The following is an 11,622-nucleotide window of genomic DNA, read 5'->3' on the forward strand; positions in this document are numbered from 1 at the left end:
CTTCATTCAGTCTCAGGGCCAGGTTCCAAGCAGCTCCTCAACGACGGAATTGAACCCATTAGCAATCGATTAAAGAACCAGCAGGCAGTCACTACTCTGCCTGCAAGCAGGACGGGGTCTGGCGGGGCGGGGGGTATGTCGGCCAGCAGAGGCTCATGGGGATTGAGGTTCAAATCTTTGTTTATGTAGAAATAGTGGCAAGCACTTTAACCCTGAATCCCACTCCTGTGGAGCAGATTTAAGACGCGGGAGCTTTTGACTGACGCGTAACGTTACGGAAGCACAAGGTACAACACATCCCTGAGATAAGACACCTGCTTCTCCTCATGAGACTGTGAGCTACCAATTTGATGAGCATATTCATAAGTCCTATTGAATGTTGGAGCCGTGGATGTTTACCCAGACCATGAGACATGAATGATGAACAATTTGACCTTTGGAAACAGATTAGAATTTCAATCAAGTGACCACAAACCAATCCATAAAACTATATGAAAATGGAGAGCGGTGCCATGTAATTACTTCAGGCTAAAAACATCTTAAAATGTTCACTCTCAGTCGTTAAAGCCATTTCGGCAGATAGTGAGCGTATATGCAGAAAGATATAAATTCACAGTGTGTGTATAAAACTCAATTTATTCCACTGTGAGCCTACTCTCCTTGCCCCCCGCACTATATATGCTCCATACATAGCAGCCTGTCAGCTTTTATTCTTGGTGCCGACCTTTGTCTGCTCGGGCTTCATAACTGACATTTTCAATTACACTGCAAACAACTTATCAATATGCATGGATTTCCCAGCCAATATCAGAGCAAACAGAGTCGTTTGGAGAGCTGAGTCTGTCAGGGGAGAGAAATAGGGCAGACATGTCAAGGTCAGGATTTTGTTAATGAGGGACGGGCCGCTGAATAATTGAATGGGCTGAGCAGTATCGACTGTTGAAGCAGAAGCGTTTAAAGCGTTGGCGATCGTTAAGGAAAATCCTCCCAGCACTTTATGTTCCATGGCAGTAATTTATGCACGGGCATCCAAGCGGGTGCCCTATGGTTCACAGCACTGAATGCACAAAGCAATGAGTGGATTAGCCAAGCACACTTTAGAAACAGCAGCCAAGCGTGCAAGTCATTCCTGTGGATGAAGTGATGGCTCTGGCGGCGCAATTATTCAGCTGTGCATTTTAAATACACAGACAAATAGCAACGAGAGAGGCGTCGAATATCTGCCCTTGTGTACCTAGCAGAAATATGGAAAAAATAGCTGAACGTGAACAGAATGTCGAGGCTGTAAAGTAATCAATCTGCACGTTATATGTCACATAAATCACACTAGAATACTGAATAGCTGCAGCAGTGACGAAGGGTGCTCTGTAGGAAAGGAAACGTAACATGCTGTGCTCTCTGTAAACATGTTCCTGAAGAAAAAAAAGTAAAAGAAAAAACATCTGATGGACGACTCCTGCTAAACCGATGATATCAGCTGATGCTGCCGGATTCCCTGGCAGACACAACTGTGATATTTGGCCGCCGAAAACAAATTCTGATAATTGTTGGATCAAAGCAGCAGATGTAAATGCATGTAAACAAGCTAAGTAATACTACTTTAGCCAAATGCTCCCCTTTTGTTTTGAGCCCAATCTCAGCCATTTTTTTTTTTTTTAATCTGCACCAAGAACTGCTCAAGCTGTTGTTGTTGCTGCAACATACTCAAGCAGTTCTCAGGCCTTAAAAACCCCTCCACCCCTCTCTCCTCTCTGCAGGTTGGGAGCTCTGAGGGTGGGGGGGGGGGGGGGGGGGTGTTTCTAATCCCTCTATGTAATTACTGCTCCCTGCAATGGCCAGACCATCTCTGTGTAAATCAGATTAGCTGACCTAAATCGCTCTCGTTTCTCTCTACCCCATCAAACAATTCCTTATCTACACCCAGAGAGCTAAACAACACACAGACACCACTCCTCCCAACCTCCCGCCCCCCAAAAGACATGGCCTGTTTATTTGATCAGTGCAGGAAAGCAAACAGTTTCTCCAATGATACACAAACAGGCTGGGCTGGGCAGGCCCTGCTGGGTGGCCGGGAGAGAGAGCGAGGGCAGGGCTGAGTCACTGGCTGAGCTGAAGACACGCAGATAACCACCTTCATCACGTCCACAACTTCCATACTGGGTGCCATTAAAAGCAAGAGGAAGCGAGGCAGAGGCGGGCCGAATAACAGGGACAACGATGTTGCTCAACGCGTGGTAAATAAAGGTCACCGAACATGATAGAGATGTATTACTCCTCTGTGTGTGCTGCCTCCTTCCCATCCAATTTATTCCTCAGGTCATACATTTACAACTTTGAGAGAGGAGGAGGGGAGGGGGGGGGGGGGGTGAGGATGGGTGGGGTAGGTGGGGGTATTGAGAGGAAATGCTGCTCTTCAGTGGGAATAGAGACAGGCTAAAGTAAAGAGGGGGAACAAATGAGGTCTGTGATCCTGCCTGTCCCCTCCTCTAGTCCCCCCCCCTTTCCCCTCCCGAGCCCCAATCAGGCTGAACCACTGCTCTCAGCGCGACAGCCAGGCCTTTGTTGCTGTCTGAATGGAGGTTAAATATCCCTCGAAATCAGAGCTCTTTGGCTTTCTGGACGCATAGTCAGAGACCCAGTGCCTTTCACATGCTAATGCCCCTGTTTTTTATTTCCTTTGTAACCATGGTTAGACAGCGGTATCATGCTAAAGGGCGATGAATAAAGCAGGGTGAATTTGTTTTTTTCTCAGCTTCAGCCTCTCTCTCTCTCCTTTCTCCCACCTCCCCTCCTCCTCTCCCCCCATCCTTTTTTCCCTTCTCTCTCTCTCTCTCTTTTATCACCATCTCTCCGAGCCAGCCCACATTCCATCCCCCTCCTGCAGGGGTTTAAAAAAGCACAGATGGTCTCTCCTGACCTGCTATTCATCATTGTGTCAAAAGCTTTGTCAGAATAATGCTCCCCAACAACAAGCTGAAGGATTTTATTTGTTTCTATTGATGAGGCCCGTTAATTTCACAGACGTCTCATTAGGCTTAAACCACCAATTAATTTCTTTTGTTCTCATTAAATGGCTAATTCTAAACATGAACCGCACTGACAATGAGTGCTGCTCAGAGCCAAAGCCAGACAGCGCTGCTCCCGCCACGGAGCTACTGGAGCGTGAAGCAGGCAGGTAGAGAGAGAAAATTGAAGAGCAGGAGGGAGCGTGAGATGGGGGAGGGAGGGAGGAGAATAGGAGAATGAGAGAGAGAGGGAAAGTGGTGGCAAGAGCAGGAAAGAGCAAAGGAGAGCTCTGACAAAATCCTCTGTTAATTTGTAGACGCCCTTAACACTAGGCATGGTTGGCAACTCATTAACTGCTTGCAGATTTTTTTTTTCCCTGTCGGGGGATCAAGTGGCCCTCAGGGGTAAAGGTTGCAATCATCTGTTGGTGGCAGCAGCCGGCACTCAGCTATGAATAAAAAACGAAAATAAAAATGATAGCAGAATAAATCAAAATACAAATGGGAACAAAAGAAAAGAAAAAAAAAGAAAAGCGCAGACGAGGAACCAAGGTAGTAATTTTTCTATTGGAAGTGTACTCAAAAGCTATCTTGTGCCTGCACTCCATTATAGCAGTGCAAGCTGTCATTATGGCCAAGGATATATGGAAGTCTCATAATATCCAGAGATTGGTAGTTTGTTAGACAGCACTGTACAATTTGCTGCAGCCTTGAAGGATCCTTGAGCCTCTCTTGACAATTTACCGAGGGAATTGCCGGAGCGTTGCCTTTTGTCTGCTGGAGACACAGGGGCAATTATCCAGCCTCCTGTAATGTTTCCCTGACTTTAATCTCCTGGCTGAGAGCGTAAAGCAGAATGGGTAAGGTTTCAGAGTGCCTCTGGGTTCTATTAACACACAACTGCTGTTTCTGTTCAGGCCAGGCAGCCAAGAGAGGACTGCAATCTGACAGACAGGCCTCCCCTGGGCTTTTAAGGAGAAAACATGATTATGTCATAATATATTTTCGAAAAGAGATCCATTTGAAAGATTGCCCCTCTGTCTTTTCAATCTAACATGGCTCTGCTTTTGTCAGGCACAGTGGGAGCACTGGGAATGACAGATGCTTCAATGAACCAAACAGGAATAGAAATAAAGTGTTTTACCACAGGAGAAAAAAAAGGACACAAGAGGCCATAAGGACAAGAAAATCCTATTTCACTAACAATTTCATCAAATGGAGCTCTCTGGTGTCAGAATTTACCTACACCCTGCAGATCTGGATACATAACTCTGTCCAATGAAATATTAGTGACCATTTTTATGTAATAAATTTCGCCAGGTCAGAATAAGACTGAAGCTCCATTCAGATGGGATTAACAAAAATCCAGGGGGAGGTAAGGAATAAAATATTCACTGTTCTCCTCTATAACTCCTCTGTTAACTCATCACTCCGGACACAGTTTTATCCATTGCAGTAATAAAATGTGGTCTGTAATAGACATGAACATTCAGCAGGACAAAGCCATAAAAGAATACTAGTACCTACTAACCTGTATTGATCTTATTATAACAGCTAATTTATTGATCTTTCAGGGTTTTGCTCTTCTGATGGCTTTCATTTTTTTTCTGTTGTTGTATCAGTTTGCAAATACTCCTGTATGCTGTTGTTAGCATGTTTCTAACATAATATCAGATTAGCAAAAATATCTTCAACCGCCTTCAAATTGACACAAAGTTTCACCCTGAGCTAATATAACTCAGTAGAAGGAAAAGTAGCTCTTCAATGGAAAAAACTCACAAAGACGTTGCACCAGACGGGATTTAAATTACAGGAGGACCAACGACATCGCCAAAACATTTTAGGGAATTTCACTTTTAATTATTATCTTTTATTTAATTATTATTACACGTAAATGCTCTGAACTGGATTAAAGTCGATGACCAGCACATGTGGTCCAATCCAAATGGGGTTCAAGCATCTACAGCCGTACAGTGACTCTGTGAAGCTCTACAGCACAGCAGTGATGTAAGCTAAATGCTAACATCAGCATGCTAACATGCTTACGACATGCAGATGTTTAACAGCTGATATCATGTTTTACCATGTTCACCATTTTAGTTGAGCGTGTTAGCATGTTAACATTTGCTAATGAGCAAAACACAAAGTACAGCTGAGGCTGATGGTAATGTCGTTAGCTTTGCAAGTATTTGGTCAGATCACTGTATTACACAAACTGTATAAGAGTTCAAATTAATCCTGAGGTCAAATACCAAATGTCACAGCCATCCATCCGTTACATTGGAAGATATTGCACTTAAAACTAAACCGACGGGCCAGATGGTTTATTACACAGAACAATCTAAGAAGTCATTCATGGAAACAGTTTTAAAGGGCAGGTGTTTTAAAAAATACTTGGCAGGTGTTCAGACAAACCATCTGTCCATCACCATCTTACTTTGCCAGGCAGCTGGATTCATAACGCTGATTGATTTGAACCACCGGTGGTTCGAACACAAGCAAGGTAAACTCAAAACGACAAATGTAAACGTGCCCACAGTCATTCGGATACATCATCTGGGAAACATAAATGACATAAAGGGGTGCAATGACACTAGGGCTGGGTATCGGTACTCGATACCAAGTAGTATTGAAATGTCTCCCATCAAACAATACCTGCTATCAATCCTTTTTGCACCCAGAGCTAAGAAATATCTGTATGGACTTCACAGTCAATCATCGCAAGCGTTCTTGAATTTAACATGACATGTCATTGGCCCACTGCCACAGCAGCTAAAACCCGTCTGTGGTGGTGAAGTCATGGTGAATTTGAGTTAGCATGCTTAGCAGTTCATCAGTCAAGATGCCACCTAAACGCTCTGAAGTGTGGCTACACTACAGGCCTGTTACACCAGATTAAAGCAAGTGCATAAAATGTGTCATGGGTATCGAATGAAGTACTCGGTTGGTATCAGTATCACTTTAAGGGTACTTAGATTGGTATCGTAAGTTTTTAAATGATACCCAGCCCTAAATGATACCCACATCACATAAGTGCAGGATCTGACTTGGATTGAAACATTGTCCATTTGAATTAAAAAAATGTGTTAAAAATGTGGCTTCAAAGTAAGGGTGCAGGCGTTACTCTTTTTCCAAACATTAATATCGGAACAAAATTTCACGACAATCCATCAAGTAGTCGTTGAGATATTTCAGTCTGGACCAAAATGGTGACTGAACGAACCAACAGACAGACAGACAGACACTGCCATCTATCCATCCATCCATCCATAGAGCCGTGACACTAGCATGGCTAAAAGCTGTTAAATTCTTGAGGTTCAGTGTAGGTGTGCCAGTCACAACTCCACTGAATGATAGCAAACATATCACTTTGCGGCTGAGAATAACACTTGAGTTTCACAACAGAGTATTTGGACAGGCTGAGCTCTCCAGCATAGAGATCATGCAGCCTCTTCACTACTTATATGTGTAAGAGCTTTCCAAAAAGCCAAGAGACAAGGAGGGGGGGGGGGGGGGGGGGGGGGGGGGGTAATCATGTGATCAAAGTATATGCCTTTTTAGAGTGTAGGCGACTCTCTGCACCTCTCCAGTGATGACTATAGCGCACTACAGCAATACTGAAATGAGAGCATTCGCTGTGAGGAAAGTAAGTCCAGTGTTTTTTATGATAGAATATGAAAGAGTTTGATTACTAAAATAATGTTAACGATCTTTTCCCCAAACTAGTCACTGGGCTGGAGTTGAAACTGAGAAATGATTAGGATGTGTGTCTTGAAGAAGTCAGTTTATCAGGACATGGATAACTTTCCTTCCTCTTTATGTTGGATGTGACCAAAGCTTCAACAATTAGTCGATGGATTGACAATAATAGATAATGAAGATAATTGTTTTTGTCTTTTTTTTAAAGCAAATATGCCAAAACTTTGCTGCATTTAGCTTCTAAAATGTGATGAGTGAATGCTTTTATTTGTCTTACATGCTAGTAAACTGAATATTTTGGGTTTCTTGGACCATTGTTTGGACAAAATAAGACTTTGGGAAATTATAACAGGCATTTTCACTATATTTGGATGTATATAAACAAAGCAACTAATCAATTAATTGAGAATCAAAAAAATAATCATTAGCTGGACCCCTAGATGTGAATTTGCAATCAACACTTTTAGACAGGGTTGTTTTTGTCATGTTTAACTGGCAGCAGATAATCCGGGCTTATCATTTGTGGTTTTATTTTGAAAACAGTACATATGTGAACATTATTTACAGGGGAAAATATGATGAAAAAAAATGAATGCCAAATTTGGGTAGAAAGTGCAGTCATTATTTAGATCATCTGTATACTGTGTGTGTAAAATAATTACTTAGAGGTACTCTGGGGACTGATGTATAACAGTATACAGATTTTTTTTTGTTTTGTCCTCATTTCTCTCATCAGTTTCTATTAAATTAAGCAAATTCTGAGATCAGTAAAGTGCAGTTAGCAGCAGAAAAATAAACACAATATGGCATTATGGTTAGATTATTATTAGTATTATAAATATGGTGAAAATCTGTTTAAACAAGTTGAGGTTTTTTTCTGTGGTTAAAAAAATGTGTTAAGCATCATAATTTTTCAAAGTGAGCTGCAACATGAAATGTTCAATACTACTTTAATAATAGGGCTTAATGAACTGCAGTTGTCATCAAATATTTACAGAGCGGTAATGATTAGTCCATAAATCAATTAGTCAATTAAACAGGAAATTAATTGCCAACTATTTTGATAACCGGTTAGTTGTTTTGAATTTTTTTTTTTATTTTTTAGGAAAAATGCTTCATTTTTCTGGATCCAGTTTCTAAAATGTGAATATTTTCTGTTTATTGCAAACAGACTTAACTACTTTAAAGACCAACATGTGATTATGTTGTAAGGAGTAATTCAAAGTATAGCCTACAATAGAGAACCACCAAATCCATCAATATATTCATTTGATTGTTGATTTAACTTGAGTCTGTAAATGTTCAGGTTGTCAAAGTCTGTTTTAAATGTTTCTGGAGAGATTGTCACATCATTTCATATCAAACACTAACCCTCAGCTGTGGTTAGCTTGATGTCGGCTGCAGTGGATCCCATTGTTTGTAAGTCTTCATGACGGGAAAAGGGCCTCAAAACATCCACAGAAATGAATTAAATCACCACCCTGCAGCATCTCCACTTCTTCACTGTCTGTTAGTGGTTTTAATTTGTTGTTATCACTCATATCATTGTAAAAAAAAAACAGCTCCATTTACTACTTCCGCTTCCAGGAGGCTGCTAGCTCGACACAGCTAATGTTAGCTCAGTCCACAGCTGGTTTTAGCCTTTTGACAAGATAAGTTAGTCTCCTGTGTAGTATGCTTAACTCTTAAATCTTATATAAAGGCTAAATGGAAACTACAACCACTCAAATACTTATCATAAAACGTAACATAAAACTTTATGGATCCTTTATTTATTTAGCTAGAAAGGAGACTTTGTCTTAGGTAGAAAAAATTTGACGTCACATGTTTTCCATTAAATAAACTCCATAAATCTAAAAGATCCACCAGAAAATACTACATAAATATATCCTGCTTTACCAGTGGTGGGAGAAGTATTCAGATCCGTTACTGAAGTAAAAGTACCAAAATACAATGATGTAAAAATACTCACTTACTAAAGATCCTGCATGAAAAATGCAGTAAAAGTAGTGGTTTGGTCCCTCTGACTGATATATTATTATATATGAAATCATTAGATTAATACTGAAGCATCAGTGTTAGAGCAGTATGTTACTGTTGTAGCTGCTGGAGGTGGAGCTAGTTTCAACTACAGTTATCTAGTTTAGTCCAGTGGTTCCCAACCTAGGGGTCAGGCCCCTTCAAAGGGTCACCAGATAAATCTGAGGGGTCATCAGATGATTAATGAGAGAGGAAAGAAGAAAAAACAAAGTTCTGATACATGTCTGTTTTTAGTTGTTTTTTTTCCTCTAATCTATCATTTTGGTGAAATATTTGATCATTTGAACATTTATTGCAATGAAACCATGTGAGAAGTTTATAGGGAAAAATCCCTATTTGGTGGAGCTGTTAACAACTCATAGATATCTGAAATGTGAGCCTGACTACACACTGCTTTTTGTAAGACGTCAAAAGCCAAAATGGTCGAAAACCACTGGTTTCATCTTTAACAATGTGTTGTATTTTAAAAGCTTATTATCAATTGTTTCAAATCTTTATCTGGAAAGTAATTAAAGCTGTCAAATACATATAGTGAAGTAGAAAGTACAATATTTCCCTCTGAAATGTAGTGGAGTGGAAGTATAAAGTAGCATCAAATGGAAATACTCACATAACGTAGTACAAATACCTCAAAATTGCACTTAAGTACAGTATTTGAGTAAATTTACACAGTTACTTTCCACCACTGTGCATTACATGAACAAATGAATGTTAAGTATGAAGGTAGTGCAGTTTTTTTCCTACGTTATCTTATTCAATAATCCTAGAGAGAGCAGACAGAAGGTATCTGTGCAGTAACTAAATTGGGTCCCCGACTGTATTTAATTACATGGTGTTAAATCAACTCAGACAGTATTTATTGACATAAACTGATAATTCTGTATTACCTGTTTAAGAAAATATTTGTTTGTAATGGACAGGCTTTTTCTAATCTGCAGTATGTTATCATGTTGTTAATCAGCTTAATAAAAAATAAAGGATATCTTCCGAGTAAACACAGGCAGAGGAAGGGGCCAAAGGGAAATCCAGCTCCCACCACTTTAGCTCAATACCACCATTTCTTCTGTAATTAGTCATGTTGCTCATACACCTCCAGCTGTGCCTTAATCAAAGAATGTGTGTGGAAATATAATTAGCATGTTAGCATAATGCACATAATAAAGGGGTACTTGTAGTTGTCTTGATCTCAACATCAAAGAGCATGTTGGTTCCTTCTTAGGGCATTAGTATCATACAAATCTAATTACTCTGGGTATTGAATTACGGGATTTTAGTGGATACTTGGAACAAATACAAAGGAATGTCCCTGCAGCACCCCGGCCTTCCAGTGGAAAACAGCCATTACCAAAAGGGCAGACATGAGAAGATGGTGAAACAGCATACTGATAATGTGTATTCCTATTCCTCAGGACACATCAGGAGGAATTTGGCTTCGCAGGCTTCACGGCCCTCCAGCTGCGGTGACACAAACCTGTCCTGTGCAGACAGTCCCTTGACCTCAATATCTAAAATAGCATCCAGTCCATTACTGCACCTCTGACTAAGCTCTGAGACTCCACGGGGTGAAGTGCAACATCAAGTTCACATGTAGAAAGTCCTTTTGAACATCAGTAGTCTGAACACAGCAGCAGTGGCGGCACAGGCATCAGCAGTAGTGGCGGGCGGCAGCGGTGGCGGCACTGGCAATCCGGTCTAATCCAAATGAATCCGGGTCTCCCAGGTTTGTTCATCCTGGTTGGAGGGTGATGACTGCTCTGCTCTGCTCTGCTCTGCTGGGGTGCTTATCTGCTGTCAGTGGTCGGTGGCTGTACAGGCCTCGTGTTATCAGGGCTCAGCCTGCTCAGGGATTGGAGGGCCCGTGGAAAGTAAACACAGAACCTGTCCTTTGCTTATCTATCCCAGGAGGGAGTGTGTATCTGCGTGAGAGAAAGGGAGAGAGAGAAGCTTGTTTCCATGGCAACCTCCTCCTTTAACCCCCACCACCGCCACCACCCCCCTCCCCTCTAGAGGAGAACCCTGGTGGTCTTTGTGTAATGCGATTCCACTAGAATGCACTGTGGATTAGAGCTGCACTGCCTTCGGGCCCTAGGCAGGGCAACAGTGAAGACATTATTACCCAGATCAAATGCTGTAATCACTAGGCACTGGGGGCTTTCACATCCATTGCAGATAAAACCCAGGACTGGCAATACTCAGGTGATTAGGGGATTATTATTCTGCATTTCAGCACGGTGCCAGTCCCTCGCTGTTGGAGAAAGAAAACCCAGAATCTCTGTGTGATGGATGGGGGTGTGTGTGTGTGTGTGTGTGGGGGGGAGGGGGCAGAAAACAGAGTGCCAGCCAAAAGGACCAGCCAGAATACTGGTGGACTGTGATCAATGCCTGGCAGCTAAAACAAAAAAAACAACAACAAAAAAAATCCCATTCACACAGTGGTTTGCATGTGCAAGCCCACATATTGGCATATTGGCATTGCCCCCCCCCCTCCCCTGGCTTTTTGTAGGGTCCTGGCTCCAACAATCCGAGCAGAAGTAGAGAATTGGACTATTTTCTTATGTTTAGAGCTGCTGTAAAACACTTAGGCCACTCTAGTTTCTTCGTCTGCACTGTGGCCCTCCTCTACATAGAACAGGGCAGCATGGGCTTTCGCATGAGAACCTGCTGAAAGCCCTCCATTGAGAGGTAGATCAGCGGAAGGCGAGACAATGACCCCCTCAGTGTCCAGCAATAGGCACTCAGAGGTACAACCTTTCATCTGCAGATATTCCACTGTTTGATTAAGTGAGGAAGAAAATTCTACTCGAGCAAGGAGCTTAAGCTACAAATGCACACAGGAAGTACACACTTCAGCGATGTGGGAAAAGAAAGACTATAGCCT

At 41.8% G+C, this 11,622-nt stretch overlaps 1 protein-coding gene across 1 annotated transcript in view; it reads left to right on the forward strand.

The window, feature by feature from the left end:
* Window positions 1-11,622, forward strand: part of cd151 (CD151 molecule) — a 163,859-nt gene that overhangs the window by 98,276 nt on the left and 53,961 nt on the right. The gene's annotated exons all lie outside the window — the stretch shown is intronic.

This window comes from Scomber scombrus, chromosome 6 (assembly GCF_963691925.1).
Source record: "Scomber scombrus chromosome 6, fScoSco1.1, whole genome shotgun sequence".
In the NCBI taxonomy this organism is placed as follows: Eukaryota; Metazoa; Chordata; class Actinopteri; order Scombriformes; family Scombridae; genus Scomber; species Scomber scombrus.